This window comes from Ambystoma mexicanum, chromosome 8, assembly GCF_040938575.1.
Source record: "Ambystoma mexicanum isolate Mex_15411 chromosome 8, UKY_AmexF1_1, whole genome shotgun sequence".
Taxonomy (NCBI): domain Eukaryota; kingdom Metazoa; phylum Chordata; class Amphibia; order Caudata; family Ambystomatidae; genus Ambystoma; species Ambystoma mexicanum.
This window is the reverse complement of record NC_090929.1, coordinates 1,663,853,056-1,663,869,911: the sequence shown is the minus strand read 5'-3', so window position 1 is coordinate 1,663,869,911 and position 16,856 is coordinate 1,663,853,056. Positions and strand designations below refer to the sequence as shown.

At 47.8% G+C, this 16,856-nt stretch overlaps 1 protein-coding gene across 4 annotated transcripts in view; it reads right to left on the bottom strand.

The window, feature by feature from the left end:
* Positions 1 to 16,856, bottom strand: part of INPP5F (inositol polyphosphate-5-phosphatase F) — a 2,244,937-nt gene that overhangs the window by 2,011,918 nt on the left and 216,163 nt on the right. The gene's annotated exons all lie outside the window — the stretch shown is intronic.

Sequence of the window (16,856 nt, the reverse complement as noted above, 5' to 3'; positions counted from 1 at the left end):
TAGCAGGACGCTATGTTTACTGTTGCGGTACCACCTTAAACATGATGTTCTAGCTGTACATGAAACTGTATGGCGGGGACTCTTGAACTCTGGATGTAAGAAGAAGAACGGCAAATAATATTTCAACTGTACAGAGATGGAACAAGTTACTTACCTGTAACTGTTTTTCTCCAGCATGGGTCTGGCATGGATTCACATACTCATGAATATTCCCCGTCAGGCCGGGAATCCTCGGTATAGAAAAAAATCAGTATCAGTTTAGTTTCTGATCGGTCTTTCTTAGTAGTAACCAATCACTGTCTCTGGGTCATACTGCCCCCCAGCCAATGACTGCCCTCTACCTAAGCCGCGCCTCTGGCAGCCATCCTCAGATTTGGTAGCACATAAAGTGGCAGTATCACCAAGTGAAGAGCCGCAGAGGGGTAGGCGGGAGGGTTCGCATGTGAATCCATGCCAGACCCATGCTGGAGAACAGTTACAGGTAAGTAACTTGTTCCTTCTCCAGCATGGGGTCTGGCATGGATTCACATGCTCATGAATAAGAGAATACATAGCAGTACACACATGCACAACCACGGGAGGTGGCAACAGGCTCAACATTAAGCAATACAACAACTCAACATTAAGCATATCTTAGCTCCTCACCGGGCGCACCTTAGGAAAACAGGTTGCGCAGCACTGCTTGGCCGACCCTGGACTCCTCCCTGGAGTCCCGATCGACGCAGTAGAATCTTGTGAAGGTGTGCGTCGGCCTCCACGTCGGAGCCCTGCAGATGTCCAGCAGGGGCACACCGGACAGGAACGCCGTGGTAGCAGCGATCGCTCTGGTCAAATGGGCTCTCGGACGGCCGGGCAGCGGTCGGTTTGCCAACCGGAGACAGTGCATGATGCAGCCGGAGAGCCATCTGGAAATGGAAGTCTTCGAGAGAGCCTTCCCTTGATTCACAGTCCCAAAGTTCACAAACAGCTGTGACGTCTTCCGAAAACTCTTCGTGCGGTCCACGTAGAACTTCAGCGCTCTAGCTACATCCAGCGAGTGCAAAGTCTTCTCGACCGGCGACGAAGGCGACGGGAAAAAAACTGGCAACACCAAGGGCTCGTTGAGGTGGCACCTTGGGCATAAAGGAGGGGTGCGTCCTCAACACCCTTGTGTCATGAAAAGTCAAGTATGGAGGCTTGCAAGATAGGGCCTGGATCTCTCACACTCGTCATGCGCAGGTGATGGCCACGAGGAAAGCGGTCTTCCATGACAGGAACCTCAGAGGCGCCGAATGTATAGGCTCGAATGAGGCCCCTATGAGCCTGGTCAGCACCACATTAAGCTCCCACACCGGGGCAGGAGCCTTCACTGGCGGAAAAGATCTGAATAGTCCCTTCATGAATTCTTTCACCAGGCGATGAGACCACAAGGACGCCCGTCCCGCAGTCCTGGTATATCGGGAGATTGCAGCCAGATGTATTTTGATGGAGGCGTGAGCCAGTCTAGCTTTGGCCAGCGACATTTGGTACGGCAGTACTTGAGGGGCCGTAATCCGCAGAGGGTTAATCTTCCGTGCACGGCACCAGACAGAGAACCTCTTCCATTTATGTCCGTAGCACTTGAGAGTTGAGGACGCCCTGGCCTTTGCAAGAACCTCTCTGCAGTCGGCCGGGATGTCGTACCCTCCAAACTCTAGTGCTGCAGGAGCCAGGCCTGCAAGTTCGGCGACTCTGGGTTGTGGTGAAGAATGGCGCCTCCTTCTCTGGAGAGAAGGTCTGCGTCCGTCGGCAGCTTGACTGGTTTGGACGTTGATAAGTCCAGAAGGTCCGGGAACCAGATCTGTCTCAGCCACACCGGTGCAACGAGGATCATCCTGCACCGGGACCTCTTGAGCTGGTTGATGAGCCGGAGCAGCAACGGCAGCGGAGGGAATAGATAAAGAAATAGGCCGTCCCAGGGGAACGAGAAAGCATCCCCCATGCTCCTCGGCTGGGGGAACCTGCTGGCGAACCTCCGGCACTTGGAATTTGTCGCCGTCGCGAAGAGATCGATTTGGGGTTCGCCCCATCGTCGGAAGAGTCGATCCACTTGATCCTGGCGTAGCTCTCACTCGTGGCAAGAGCGCAGCTCCCTGCTGAGTGAGTCGGCGATCGTGTTTTTTATCCCTGCCAGATGAAGAGGCACCAGAAACATCCGTTGGGTGACGGCCCAATGCCACAGATCCTGGGCTTCCTTGGATAGGGCCGGGGACCTGGTCCCGCCCTGCTTCCGGATGTAGAACATCGTGGTGGTGTTGTCGGTGAAGATCCTCACCACCTTGCCCTTGAGGGACGGAAGAAAAGACCAGAGGGCCCAGAACACTGCGCGGAGCTCCAAAATGTTGATGTGGAGTGACTTCTCCTCCGGGAGCCAAAGGCCTCTCGCGTGAAGATCTCCGGAGTGCGCTCCCCAACCTTCCAGGGAGGGTCCGTCGTCACCGTCACCTGGTGAGCTGGGATCTGAAAGTCCGTGCCCGCCGCAAGATGGGAGCGGGTACCTCACCACCGGATCGCCTGACGGAACGTCTCGTTGAGAGGGATCCTGTCCTCCAAGCTGCCCGTCGACTGGACCCAGCGGGCGTCGAGGAACTCTTGTAAGGGGCGCATCCGAAGCCTGCAAAGGCGCACCAGATAAATGCAGGAGGACATCATCCCGAGGAGGGACTTGATAGATCTTACCCTGGCTATGTCCGTGGCCAGCAGACGCTGCACCTTCCCCAGAATGGTCCTGGTCCTTTCTTCCGACGCCGAGGCCAGCCGCGCCACTGTGTCGAGCTTGGCTCCCAGAAACAGGGCGACTTGCGACGGAACCAGGTGGGATTTTGGAAAGTTGATGGAGAATCCCAGGTCCCTGAGCAGCTGGACAATCTTTGCAGTGTGCTCCATGGAGAGTTCCCTCGTCCTTGCCCGGATGAGCCAGTCGTCCAGGTAGGGGTAGACCTGGATCCCCTGTAGGCGCAGCCGCGCCGCCACCGGTGCGAGGCACTTGGTGAACACCCTGGGTGCCGACTTCAATCCGAACGGGAGGGCCTTGAACTGGTAGTGCCGCCCTTGGACCACGAACCTGAGGAACTTTCGGTGTCTTTTTACAATGGGGATGTGGGAGTACGCATCCTCCAAGTCCAACGACAACAGGAAATCGCCCTCCTCCAGCTGTCCCAGCACGTACTGGAGGGTGACCATACGGAACTTCTGCACCTTGATGTACTTGTTCAGTCGTCGTAGGTCCAGGATGGGGCGCCATCCTCCCGTCTTCTTTTTTTACGAGGAAGTACCTCGAGTAAACTCCGGAGCCCCGAAGCCTCTTTGGGACGAGCTCGATGGCACCCTTCTTGAGCATTGCCCTTACTTCCAACAGTTGTTGAGGGACGTGATTTTACTTCCTGGCCAGGGGTGGAACGCGAGGGCACTTCTTCTGAAACTCGAGGGCGTGCCCTTGGGCCAGGGCGTCCAGCACCCAGCGGTCGGTGGAGATGGACTCCCACACGCTGACGAATCTCGCCAGCCGGCCTCCCACCGGGGTGCTTCGGCGGGGGCCCGACCCCACGGTCGGTTCAATCTTGTTTGGAGGCCGCCTTGCCTCCTTGACCTCCCTGTCAACGATGACAGGCACCACCTGACTTGCCGCGTCCCCTGTAGGCTTCCTGGGACGAAGATCTTGCCGCTTGGTGGTAAGTGGAGAAGCCACTGCCGGATCCCTTGGAGGCACCTTGTCTTCCTCCGGAGCTCCAAAAGGACGGCCGTCGTTGTTGGAGCACTCCCAGTGCCCGGGCAGTCTCTGTGTCCGTCTTGATGGCCTGAAAGGACTCATCAACCGCCTTCCCAAAAAGATTGTTCCCGTCGAAGGGCATGTCCAAAACCTTGGTTTGTACATCCTGGCGGAAATCCGTGGCCTTGAGCCATCCTCGTCGTCACAAGCAAACGCCGCTGCCCAACTGACGGAAACCGGTGTCGGCAATGTCTGTTGCCACCGTGATGGCGTGGTCCGAAGCAATCTCCCCCTCCTGTAGGATTTCAAGGGCCTCAGCCCTTTTGGCGTCCGGAAGGAAGTCTAACAGAGGGGCGATTTTGAACCACAACTCCCTGTCATAGCGGGCTACGATAGCCAGGGCGTTGGCCGCCTTGATAGTCGTCACTGCGGATGAGATGATCCGTCGTCCCATCGTGTCCAACTTCCTGCCCTCGCCGTCCGGCGGGGAAGTTGATGTCGAGGCCGATGCCCCCCCAGCTTTCTTCTTTGCCGCCGCTGAGACGACCGAATCCGGGGTAGGTTGTGCCCGAAGGCACAAGGGGGCAGCGTCAGGGACCCGGTACTTCTTCTCGTACTGGTCCCTCTTTGCCGGCGCCGTGGCAGGGTTCTTGAGGAGGGCGAGCCCCTCATCCCAGATGTCATCAAGAAGCGGTAAGGCGAGGACCGTCTTCCTTTTAGCCTTGCGCCGTTGGTAAAGGAACCCTTCTTTCTTCTTTTCTTCTGGGCAGAGCTGGAAAAGCTTGGATGCCCTGGAAAACATGGCATGAAAGGATCCGATCTCGTCAGGCGGGGACGCCCGAGCAGGGGGCGACGGGGGACACGTCCCGTCATCGCCTCAGTCATCTGTACCTGTCGTAGCCGTGTCCGTGCCTGTATCATCCCCGTGGGTAGTAGACCGGGGGGAAGGCAGAGCAGGCCGCAGAGGTGGGAGAGGTGGCGTAGGATGCGTCTTCCTCCTCTTATGCGGTGGACTCGCCGAAGGTCCTGGCTCCGGTTCCCCCGTCGGATCTGGCTCAGGTACCTCCGTCGGGGGAAGGGGCAACCTTGTCCTTATCGCCGAGCATAAGGACTGAATCGCCGCCGAAGTGTCCTGCGGTGCTGGAAACGACGGGCGCGAGGGCTCTTGAGGAGCCTTGTCGCCGACACCTTCGCTCTCGTCGTCGCCCTCGTCGGGATCCCTCCCGATGGGCTGGGCCTCTTCCACGACTTCGATGAGATCTTCTTCAGAGGTCGTGTCCGTATCCACGATGGCCACCAGCCCCTCCCCCACCTTTTCCAACGAGGACTTTGTGGGGGTCTTCTCAATGGGCCTGAAAGACGACTCCCTCCGCGGTGGCAGGGAGACTCTGGTCCTGAGGGCGCCCCCACTGGTGTAGCCTCCACAAGCTGAGCCAGGGCCGCGGCGACATCCTCAATCGAGGTCTTAGGGTGAATTAAGGCCATCGCCACCTTCTGGATGCCTGGGGCCTTCACCTTGAGGGTGAGGGGGAGGGTCCGAGCCTCGCTCCCCCTCTGCCGGAATCTTCGAGATGGACCGGGGCCTCTCCAGAAGCTTCGCCGGGTTCTCGGACTTCCTCTTACCCGAGCCAGAGCGTTGGCTCCTGGTTGATGGCGCCGGGGAGGGTGTGCCCTGCCTGGCAGCCAAGGAGCCCGACCGTTCAGCGCTCCCGGTGCCCGCGGTGCTTAGCCTTTTGTTGGGCCCCCGTCGCCGGGGTGCCCTCACAGGACTTAGAAGACCGCTAGGACTTCTTTTTCTTCTTCTCGCCTGACGGGCTCTTCCCTTCCAGCCAGTTGGCGAGACGGAGGTGGCGATCCTTCATGGTCCGCTCCGACACGTTCCCACAAAACGCACAGTCCTTCTCCGTGTGCTTCTTGTCCTCATGGAGACAGTAGAGGCATAACGAATGCTCGTCCTCCTTGAAAACATTCTGAAGCTGGCATCCAGGGCAGGTCCTGAACAGCTTCCCGGGCGTCAAGCTTCCTTTCTCCTGGGCCATGTCCGGGGTAGGCCTCGGAACTTCTGGAATCCTCCAAAAGCGTAACTCGACGAAAACTTCACCCTTGAGGGGCGTAGAAAACTCTGAAACGGATCCCAGTTGATCGGATGTAGAAACGGTGGAGCTTGAGGCTCTATTTAACCGAAAAATGAGAAAAATCTCCTGAAAAAGCGCGAAAACGCAGCAAAAGCTCGAGAGCTACAGCACGAGGACTCCCAACACTTGAACGTGCAGTAAAAATCTGGGGATGGCTGCCAGAGGCGGGGCTTAGGGAGAGGGCAGTCATTGGCTGGGGGCAGTATGACCTAGAGACCAGTGATTGGTTACTACTAAGAAAGACAGATCAGAAACGAAACTGATACTGATTTTTTTCTATACCGAGGATTCCCGGCCTGACGACGGGGAATATTCATGAGCATGTGAATCCATGCCAGACCCCATGCTGGAGAAAGTAGCTTGCCACTGCGAAGAGAAAAAAAAGAGAGAAAAAGACTTCGTGTCATACCCCCAAAACGTTTTTTTACAAAGAATCTGAGCACTGTACACATTTCAAACGAACTAACACTATATTGCAGGGTTCGAAATTGAGGGGTGCTGGGAACAGTTTAGCTCCTACTTCTAGCATGGTAAAGCCCGGTTAGCTTGAAAACAACAACAGGTACCAGGAGCTGCTTTTGGTTCCTAGTGATAACTGGTGCCTTCCAAACATGTAAATGCAACATTAACTTTGAAACACATCTAATATACATTTAAACACAATGGTTCAGACAAAATGGACAAAATGTTACAGGACATCTCTGGTAACTCTAGGTTCCCCTGCAGTAGCTCCTACCTACAGGGTGATGCCTTAAAACCCAGGAGCTGGTTTTAGCTCCTGCTCATTGAATCAATTTCGAACCCTGTATTGATAAAGCATGTTTCGACCAACAACCCAAGAAAGGTCTATGAGGAGACCAAAAAAGCCCAGCAGGTAAGCATCTTTCAGATCTGTGACGCACTGCCCCTGCTAAAGATCTGCTGCACCGTGACTAAACTGAAGGGCTTACTTCGAATCAAAGGTCACAATGATAGGCAAGCACCCTTTAGTTTCCTTCTCAACAACTAAGTACAAATAAGTAGAAAGAATATTCCACACTCCTATGTTGTAGAGATTAGGAATTGCTACCATCATCGCTAGTTGTATGGGAGGGAGGAAGTGAGGTGCGAGGGGGAGCCAAGGCACCCTGCTTATTATTGATAAGATGCAGCTGCTCTGTATAATATTTGACCTTACTTTTTATTACTTATTTATTGGTTTTACAACAACACATATCAACATAACAAACCCGTGCAGAGTGTCATCATACAGAAATAATAGAACTGCATATCCGTATCCGCTTCCAGTTTTTCAAGATATTTTACCATAATTGCAGGTAAAAAGTCACCTTCTCCGCCTCCGATTGCAGTCTTCCTAGGGAAAACTATATTTGTTAGTTTGGGCTATTGGGTGGCGCTTTTCAAGCGTAAACTATTGCATTAGAGTACAGTTCGAGAGAATAGCATGGGAGGAGGGACACAAAGCTTGTAGGTGTGGTTTTGTCATTTTCCCATTGACTGCCTGTGCCATGTTACTCTTTCTGGTCGTTCCAACCCAGCTCCTGCCCCTTCCCACCCAAAACACAACCTCCTGGGATCTCTCTGAGCTAGCTTTATCAAGCCTTAAAATCAACCTTTACACTTGGTGCATGCCAGTGTTTTTTCATAGCCGTCTTCTGAGAGTTAATGACGTAATGTGGAGATGATGGATCTGGCCTTGTGTCATCAGAAAGTTCATATAATTGGAGTTGTAAACACGCCATATCGTACATGTGCTCCATCCGCCCGAGTGGGTTTGTGTGCATAAACTCAGAAAATGTATGCACATACAACAGTCAAAACAAGTGGCTGTGTCAATGCCTGCTTATATAGTTACTGCCGCCGCAGTCTCTGCTTTGTACTGTTCTATATAACAGGTGTTACTATTAACCAACTTCTTGTCACTTATTTTCTCACCCTCTGAAGGATGAAAAGCTGAGTCAGCCTCACTGGGATTAGAACCCGAGACCGAAAGTGACCAGGAGAAGACCACCGTGTAGAAAAGTCCGAACCTGCAGACTCCGGCCTTTGATCCGGAATCCTCAGGGTCGCCCTTTTGTGAACGTCATTCAGACATACGGTTACACTAGCCTCATCGGTGTGCGAGGACTGGACTAGGCGGAGGTATAGAGGCTGCTTTGTCTCTCGCATAACATGGCATATTGCTCTCCGTCCAGCACCATTTGACATTGTGATTGCGTTGCTCCATTTCTTTCCTAGGGCAAAGTAAAGAAGAGAACGGCGTGGGTGAGCAATCTTTCCGTTGCTTCCCCAGCAATGAGCACATGTTGCTGTTTAAAGAGAGCCCTTCCTGAAGGGAAATCTATCCACTGGAGAAAGCATCGCTATGATGCAACAGCGGATTATCCTTCAACATTGCATTTCAGACTCACAGCCCAGAGCATTAAACTTTTATTAGGACTGTTGGGAAATCTGAGCCCTTGGGTTTCAGCGAGGTGTATCAGTTGTCTATAACACTTCAGTAGGTCGTGCATAAAAGCCAGCATTACAATATCCTACTGTTTGCCTGTGGAGACTATTTTCCATCAGCACGTTAATGAATGCGAATACCTCATGCAAGGCGTACAATTATCCAATACGGCAAATGTCTTCCCTAAAGCTCTTATTCTAAACTCATGTTCTGAGGAACCATTGCTGCTCTTCTGTGTGCAAGGCCAGGTGGGCTTGTGGAGCTCCCTTCTGCCATTTTGGTTACCATGCAAGAAAAGACAGGGTGCGTTTGTTTGTGGGATAGACGGAGAGGCAGATGTGAAGCTTGAGGTGTGGGTGCAGGCTGCAAGTATCCGAATCCTGATATCCACTATGGTTCTATGGTTATAGCACTGCCCCATGGATGTGTTTATCTGGAGGGGAGAACCAAAGATACCATAAATGACAAAGCAGCGAGTCCAGGTTAGCCACTGGTTTCTGCCTGGGGGTGGGCGAAAAAGCTAAATAAGTGAGCTTTGCCATAGCTCGATTAATGTTGATGTGATAAGTGATAGCAGGCGGTGGCCCTGTGCAGGGGGATGTCTGTGTCTAGTGTAGATGGTAGCAGAGGTTAGTAAGAGAATAGAGGAGTAGACATAGGAGGGCACTGTTAGGGAGAATTCTCATAAATGGTTGATTTCCCTTACCTACTGAGTCCCTCAGCAGCTTTGCTGGATTTCTAGGATTTATTTTTTTCACCTGGTAAGAGTGTGCGCCTTTTTTCCCACTCTTACATGTGTTTAACTATGTGTGTTTCTACTTTTTGTGTGATCTTGAGCACTGGAGCCTCACCTACTCCAGGGTAGGGGTGCCACGGTATTAGTTTTATGACGGTACGATAACCTTCTTGCCAAATGACGGTATTTCATGGTTATCGCGGTATAGCAGGTGGAGTTAACTAATCTTAAATATTTTCTAAAAGGTCATAAATTGTCAGATTTATCAACACAAACAAAACCAGGTGGGCGTTTCAACATACTTTCCACTGAAATGCCACCCCTTGCTTCCACCAAACACGTGTGGAGAGGGGGTGGGGGAGCCCTGCTACGACTGGCAAAGCAAACTGAATAGCTTTTCTTAAGTGGTCATTTAGGCTTTTAGCTCCCCCACTGGCTACTGGTGAAGATGAACATGTTGCCATCTTGATAACCTGTATGCCACAGATCAATGAAGGCTGATGGTCGCGGTCTCGCGGTCTCGCGGTCTCTCTCTCTCTCTCTCAGGTGTTCAGTAATCACGGACATGTTACCCTTTGGTATGGCAGCAGGCAATACCCACAGAGATGAGTGCATTTCGCAGTGTGACTTATATGTAAATTCAATGATAGAGCCAGGGAAATCCCCCATTGTCATATGTTTAGCAAACATTACCCATTAGAAATATATAAACCCCAAAGCCGCCAACCCAAACTAAATCCTTTTCCTTCTTGGCACTGTATTAATTCTTCCTATTGCTAACATATTGATTTTGTGTCAGGCACGTGTGGTTTATGGAATGGCATTAAAAACTGCTCCAACTGAAACTACTTTGCAGACAGCACATCCTACAGTGCAAGACCAAGACTGCGCAGTACTTGCTTACTGTAGCCTTTACAAATCAGTTTGAAAAGCACACTTAACGGTATACCGGTATAAACAATGTGACAGTTATTATTGTTCAATTAAGTGGTTCACGGTATCTTTAACAGTATACCGTTACATCCCTACTCCAGGGCACCATATTTTTCATGTGTGTTACATAGCACCTTCAGTGCAGTGACACAGGGTTGTCTTTTAGACTTCCCACTGATTCCATTTTCTGGGGCGGACTACAGTCCCCCAGAAAAGGGTAAGGTTGCCATTAACTTTTCCTTAGTCACTTTAAACCACAGACCCAGTACACCCCATCTTCCATGGAGTATTGGAAAGGGTTAATTCTTATCCCTTTTTGCCTGTGCCTCTTGTGGCATTGTTTCGCTCCCTTTACATTAAGACTTGACTGGTGGCAGTGGTATCTACCCTAACTTTTCTACCACGATTAGCTTATATAAATGTGGTAATGTTTTAGGCTATTATATTAGCCTCAAACATAAACCCGCTTGACCAAACACATTTTACTTTTGGCTCCGGCCGGGTTTATTCGCTATTTCTTTTTGTTAAAGTCTTTCTCGTGTTTTACTCTGCGCGCCAAAGCAGGTTTGGTCCCTTTGTTCAACGCCTTTTCGCACGCTTCCACACAGAAGCCCTCCTTTAGGCGCCTGAGAGTCTGGGTAGGCAGGAGGAGAGGGAGGGGTATTAGGACCCCTGCCATGGGTCTCCTTGGTAACCCAAGTCGCACTCTTGTCTGATTGGCTAAGGGGACTGGCCTTGCCAGGCCAGCCCCCCCTGCTGTGTGATTGACAGCCAGCTGACAGCCAGCTGTATGAATGGGGGAATACTGCATAAAAAGCAGGTCTCTGGGACAGGAAGAGCAGAGTCGCCACTGGAAGGAAAGAACCAATGAGGAACTGGAAGAAGAGGACCCCTACAACGAGTGAACCGCCAGGTGAAGCCCTGCTGCCGGTCCGAATCTCCAGAATCCGACAACAGAGAAGATCCTCCAGGAAACATCTTCCCTTGAGCTGGTGGGACCAACCAGTTCACCCAAACTGCAAACCAGGACCCCTCCTCTGGTCAGACTCGCTGTACAGAGCTACAGTGGGCCGGATAGCCAGGAAGGTCGGACCTTGCTTGGGTGTTAAGGAGCGCACCTTTTATTCGTTGTTTGGCGCTGCTGCTGGTTTCTTCCCTGGGTAGTGCAGGACCCTCCAGTCTTCCTACTTCTGATCAGTACGACAGTCGCTTCAGGAACCGCGAGCCTGCAGGAACTACCAGGAACGTCTGCCTCAGCTACAGCCCCCTCTCTGTTTTAAGGTACTGTGCAAATCCGGTTGTGTGTTTCTTTCAGCCGCGGTGAAAGTGTTTGAAATCTTTCTCCAATCCGAGTGCTTGTCCTTCTCTTCGAACTAACTTTTCTACCAACCAACCTCGTCCGGAAACCGTGCCACGAACTTTACCGTGAACTACCCTGAACTGTGTGATCTTGAGCAAAAGACTTCTGAACCATTGACTTTGGCGCTAAACCTTTTATATATGATTTTATATCATTGTAGTCTCTCTTGTTCACTTGCCCTAAGTAGGTGTGAATCCATTTCTGTTAACTCTTTCCCTCCCTTTTAAATTGCTGGACTGTAATTTTGCTCCCATTTTGTGAGCTTAACTTGTCTGGAATTTAAGGGAAGTGGTGTGGTGTATTAAGAGAGTGATCTTTAGACTGCTTATAATAGTGAAATGTTATACAACTGAAGAGTGAAATAAATGTGTATTCTTTTACTTGAAAACCTTGAGTCAGTGTTTGCCTGAATCAGAGTAATTGCTGTCCTTTGTGTAACTATTTGATACTGCTCACTTACTCTTGACATACGTCTGGCTGCTCCGCAACTGCTACCACTTTAACTGTGTAGTACAGGCTTGTACCAAAGGTGAAATTGTACTGCCACCTGTAGTCTTAATTGTGTGTGGTGTTCCCAAAGGGTACTGCGTATAATTCTGCCTAACAGGACACATTTAGGGGGAGCATGTACAATGGGTGCCATCAGGGTGTGAGCTACAGTCAGACACCACTTAGGGATGTAGTCGCAGGTGGTCCGTTACATTTTTAGGTCTGTTTTGCCTGGATTCCCTTTACGTGCTGTGAAGCCCGACCAAATAAGTGTTCTCCAACAGTCCTTTGACTAGTTGCATTTGGATTTGTGTCTGTTTTTTTATTATTATTTTTTTTTATTTATAGTTACAGAGTAACTTTTACAAAACAGGAACATTCTTATTTTCTCTTAACTTTTCCTTTGAACATATAAAGAAACATAGAAACATAGACAAGCACAACAATACTAACAAAGAAGTCTCAAGATTTCCATATAAATTTCATTTAACAATTACGTACAAAATTTCATAAAATCCCTAAAAACTCAGATCTTAAAATTCTAAGAGGCCGTATGGCTAAAAATAATGTTAAGATTCGGTTTGCAGTACGATCCAATAAAATACATATAAAAACACCCATCCAAACACAGCAATTTCCCTACCAACAATACATACGGGTGACGATTATCATTTCCATAACACACCCAGTATGTTACATTTAGGGGTTGATACAATTCAAATGCATTGCCAGACCTTTATATAAAGCTATTTCGTATTGTTTGACAGGGTTTTTAAACTCAGCGCATTCATTAATATGGTACCAGTGCGTTGCAAGTACGTTATATAGCATTATTTCATCTGGTAATTAAAAGAATATCATAGATTGCAACACATTTTTAGAAATCTTATTATTGCAATCTGTAACTTTACTCTTTTCCCGTGCAACATATCTTGCCACAAAAGCTCCAAGTCCACGCATTCACTATTGGGTACATGGCAACTGAAGTAGCCGATACGTTCTTTCTTAATCCGTCACATTGGGTCAACAAGTGCATTAGTGTCTCGCAGTAATCCTTCTGTTTGCAAAACTTAGAGAGCGAATAACCCCTAACTTCACAATTTCTAATAAAATGTATTTCTCCCGTTCCTAAAACATTAAATCGAAATCTCAAAGTATTGTCTCCATTCTCGATCCGGAAATTTGATTAGATGTGATGCAGTTTCCCCCCATCTTTTTGCTGTCATTTACAATGTGGTTGCATAGGCAGGTTTTTCTGACCTCATATACTGTAAGATTCCAGTCCGCATGTGACAGTAATTTTTTAAATTTCATTGGGTTCCGAATTAACATCTCTAGGAACACCCAATAGGTCCAATACAGCATTAGCTTCCTCCATCATATCTCCCAGATATTTAGAAGTGGGGGCACCACTCCGGATGCCCTTCCCCATAATATCATACAGTGTAGATTCGTTGCTGGTGATCATTTTCCTGTAAAGGGACAATCTTCCCCATTCTAAAACGCTCGTTAATGAGTGCAGGCCAAGTTCATACCGAATTGCCGCCAAGGGTACACATTTAGGCAGACACTTCACCATTGATCTTACAATTTTGGCTTCATATAGTGCCACCTCTGATCTGCACCATAATGGAGCTAATTCTAGGCCATAACTAAATTGGGCTACAATTTGATTTTTATACATGCAAATACATGGCATTAACGAAAATGTATCATATTTCGAGTCCATTTTTCTCACTTGTGCAGTCATTGTGCCGACCTTTGCATTCAGGAGGTTACGAAAATTCTCCTTTTTTTTGTCCCCGAATATGGGATACCCAAGGTATCTGATTGCTGTACTGGTAGGAAGTTTCTCGTTGTTTAGAAACCATGAGAAGCTAGTTTGTTTTTTCTTATGAGAAAGACGGACTACAACTGTTTTTGAGTGGTTTATTTTTAAAAGCGTTTGCAAAGATGTAATCTTTGAAAGCTGATAGGAGACGCTGGAGTCCAATGGGAGTATGGTCGTAGAGGGTCACATCGTCTGCATAGGCAGTCCATACAATCTTGGTACCCTCAATCTTTGGTGAGTTAACTAAAAGATTTTTAAAACTCTGCCCCATATCCGAGAAATACAAATTAAAAATGGTCGGTATGTAAATACATCCTTGCCTTAGGCCATTTTTGACCCTTATCTCTTGAGATAGGACTCCCTGCACATTAAGTCTCACCTTAAGTCTAGAATCTTCATGCATATTATACAATATAGATAGCAGGGGTGTTGACATACCTACATTTTCAAGTTTGGACCACAAAATTGTTCTATCCACTAGATCAAAAGCAGCAGTGAGATCAATTGAGGCTATATAAATAGGTGGATTTCCTGGGGTCCACGCTGCATTTTGTAAGATGTTAATTAGAAGACCACCTACGTCTGTGCCTATATTTTTTCTAAATCCAAACTAATTGGGGGACAAAATCCCACACTTGTCCATCCAACTCCGAATATGAACAAGTATGAGACTTGCAAAAATATTGGAGTCAACATCTAGCAGAGCAATGGGTCTGTAGCTTGATGGAAGTGATATATCCCCTTTTTTATAGATGGGTACAATATACGACATTCTCCAACTTGAGGGGCTAGTCTTTGTAAACAGAATGTCTTTAAATAAGAGGAATAACATTTTTGCCCATGTATTTACGTTTCCCTTCATCACACAATTACAGAGCAAATTTGGACCAGGGGCCCTCGAAGAGGAGCTTTTAACGATGATACATTCAATATCTTTCACATCAAATGGAATATCCCAAATGACATTTACCATTTGAAGTGAGGGATTCAAGCCACCCCTGGAGCAGAATATAGCGTACCAAAATGTCCTTCCCATTTTTCAGAATTTCCACAAACGGATTGAGCTTTCATTAGTGTAGTCCCTCCCTTATTTACTAATGCCCAGAATCTGTGTGTGTTAGCATCACAAAGAGATACCAACATGTCTTCGGCGTCTCCCTGATATAATTTTCCACGTAGACACCTCGCTTTCCTCTTCCATCTATTTTTTAACTGGGAGAATTCACTCTTATTCAGCACGTTTAGTGAGTTTTTATGACAAGAAAGGAATCTACGTATTTCTCGATTACGTTCGTTCTTAAGTGTTTTCATTTCCTCAGAGAATACGTGTTTGTGGGGTTCTTTCCCATTTGTATATATTTTTTTTTGTTTAGTCCCGCTTTGCCAATTACTGTGGATTCTATATAGCCCCCAAAGGAATTATGGGCATATAACTATTTTCTTTGAGTGTACATGCTATTGTCAAAATCTTCTTGAAAAAACATATTAACTCTATTGATGTTTGTTTTATGCCATACAATTCGATTCTGTTGGGCATTTAAAGACAGTGGAATGTCATAGCCAAGACGTCCACCCTGTCCACCTCAGTTAATAATACCATTCTCAGCATTTTGTGGTCACTCTCAGATACGCCCATTCATTTAAACTCCTGTATGTTTTGAAAAATCTTCGTACACACAAAAATATAGTCAATAGTAGAACTCCATTTGCCATTTGACCAGGTAGATTTATCCGTAGAATTTTCCAGCAGATTATTTGCACATTGAAGCCCCCAGCCACCTATAAATTGTGCCCATTGCTGCCCCTGAAGGTGCTTACGTGAGTCCCCCTGCTCCATTCTAGTACGACCAACCCTTCCTACATATTGTTCTTCCACACAAATTTTAGAGTTAAAATCCCCACACATAACAATGTACAAATCCTTATCCAAGTCCTGACATTCCTGAATTACTGAATCAATAGATTCAATAAACTGCGTTAAATCACGCACTGGTTGCCAATATATATTTATGATTAGCAGATAAATTTGTGCACTCTTCCAACCCACATTTTCTCCCATTATTTATACTAAAATTCTTGATTGTTTCAAAATTAGTATTATTCTTGATAGCAATGACCAGTCCCCCCGCCGGTCTCCCCTTAGTTTTTTTCGTAGCGGGCTCCTGAAAAATTGTAAAGCCATCTAGGAATATAGCAGTAGTTGCCCAGGTTTCTTGAATGCACAGAAAGGAATATTTCAAGAGCTCTGAACAGGTGTTTACGGAGTAGGTTAAAGGACGGAACCCCTTAGAGTTCCATGATTGGAAATTTAGCTTCGCAATACGGAGTGTTTCAGACCTTTAATCTTGGCTATGGATTCTCTCAGGGATTGTGTCAGTGTTCTAAGCTCATTCATGTCTTTGAACGGTTTGTCAATGTTTATGTTGAAACCTCCATTTGTTTGGTTATTCCCTTCTGACTTGCCGGAATAACCTGTCCAGTCCCCACCCTGTTGTGTTCCCAAACCTAGGCTAAAATTTACGATATTGTAACCAAATCTTTGCAAAGCCACTCCTTTTGAGAGTACAAGTTCGTAAGTTGCTCTCGAATGGAACACAATCCTGCCACAATCGTATCTCATCGGATGGATATAGTCTATAAGCTTAATATCCCCAGAGGAGATCAATGAGAGGCGAGGGATTTCTTTAAAGAATGAGGATTCTGACTCGATTTAGGGAGGAGGGACCTCCTATCGTTAATACAAAATTCAATATGACACTAGGGTCATCCACATATTTCGGTTCCCTCCATGCTCTACAGTTCTCTTGCCCAGCATCTCGATACCTAAGATCTTGTTCCTCAAGCTTAGTTTGCTTATATGATTACCACTCCCTCCCACCATGGGTCTCAAACTTTACATCCCACCCCGGATTGATGTCCCTTCCTTTTTCATGGGCCTTCTCTAAATTCCATAGTTCAAATTTTTCTCTGATACGTTCGTCAAATTCCTTGTCCACCTGTTGTATTTGATTAATCGGTGGTCCTTCCCCTCTACCTTCCATACTCGTCTCAGTGTTACTGACCGCGGCCTTAGTGTAAAGATATTCATGTTTTAGATTTGACACGTCAGTATTAGACCCATCTTCATGCGGTCGATCATTTAGTCCCTGTAGACTATAGTCTTCATTACTTTGTGTGACAATTTCAGGAGGGTACC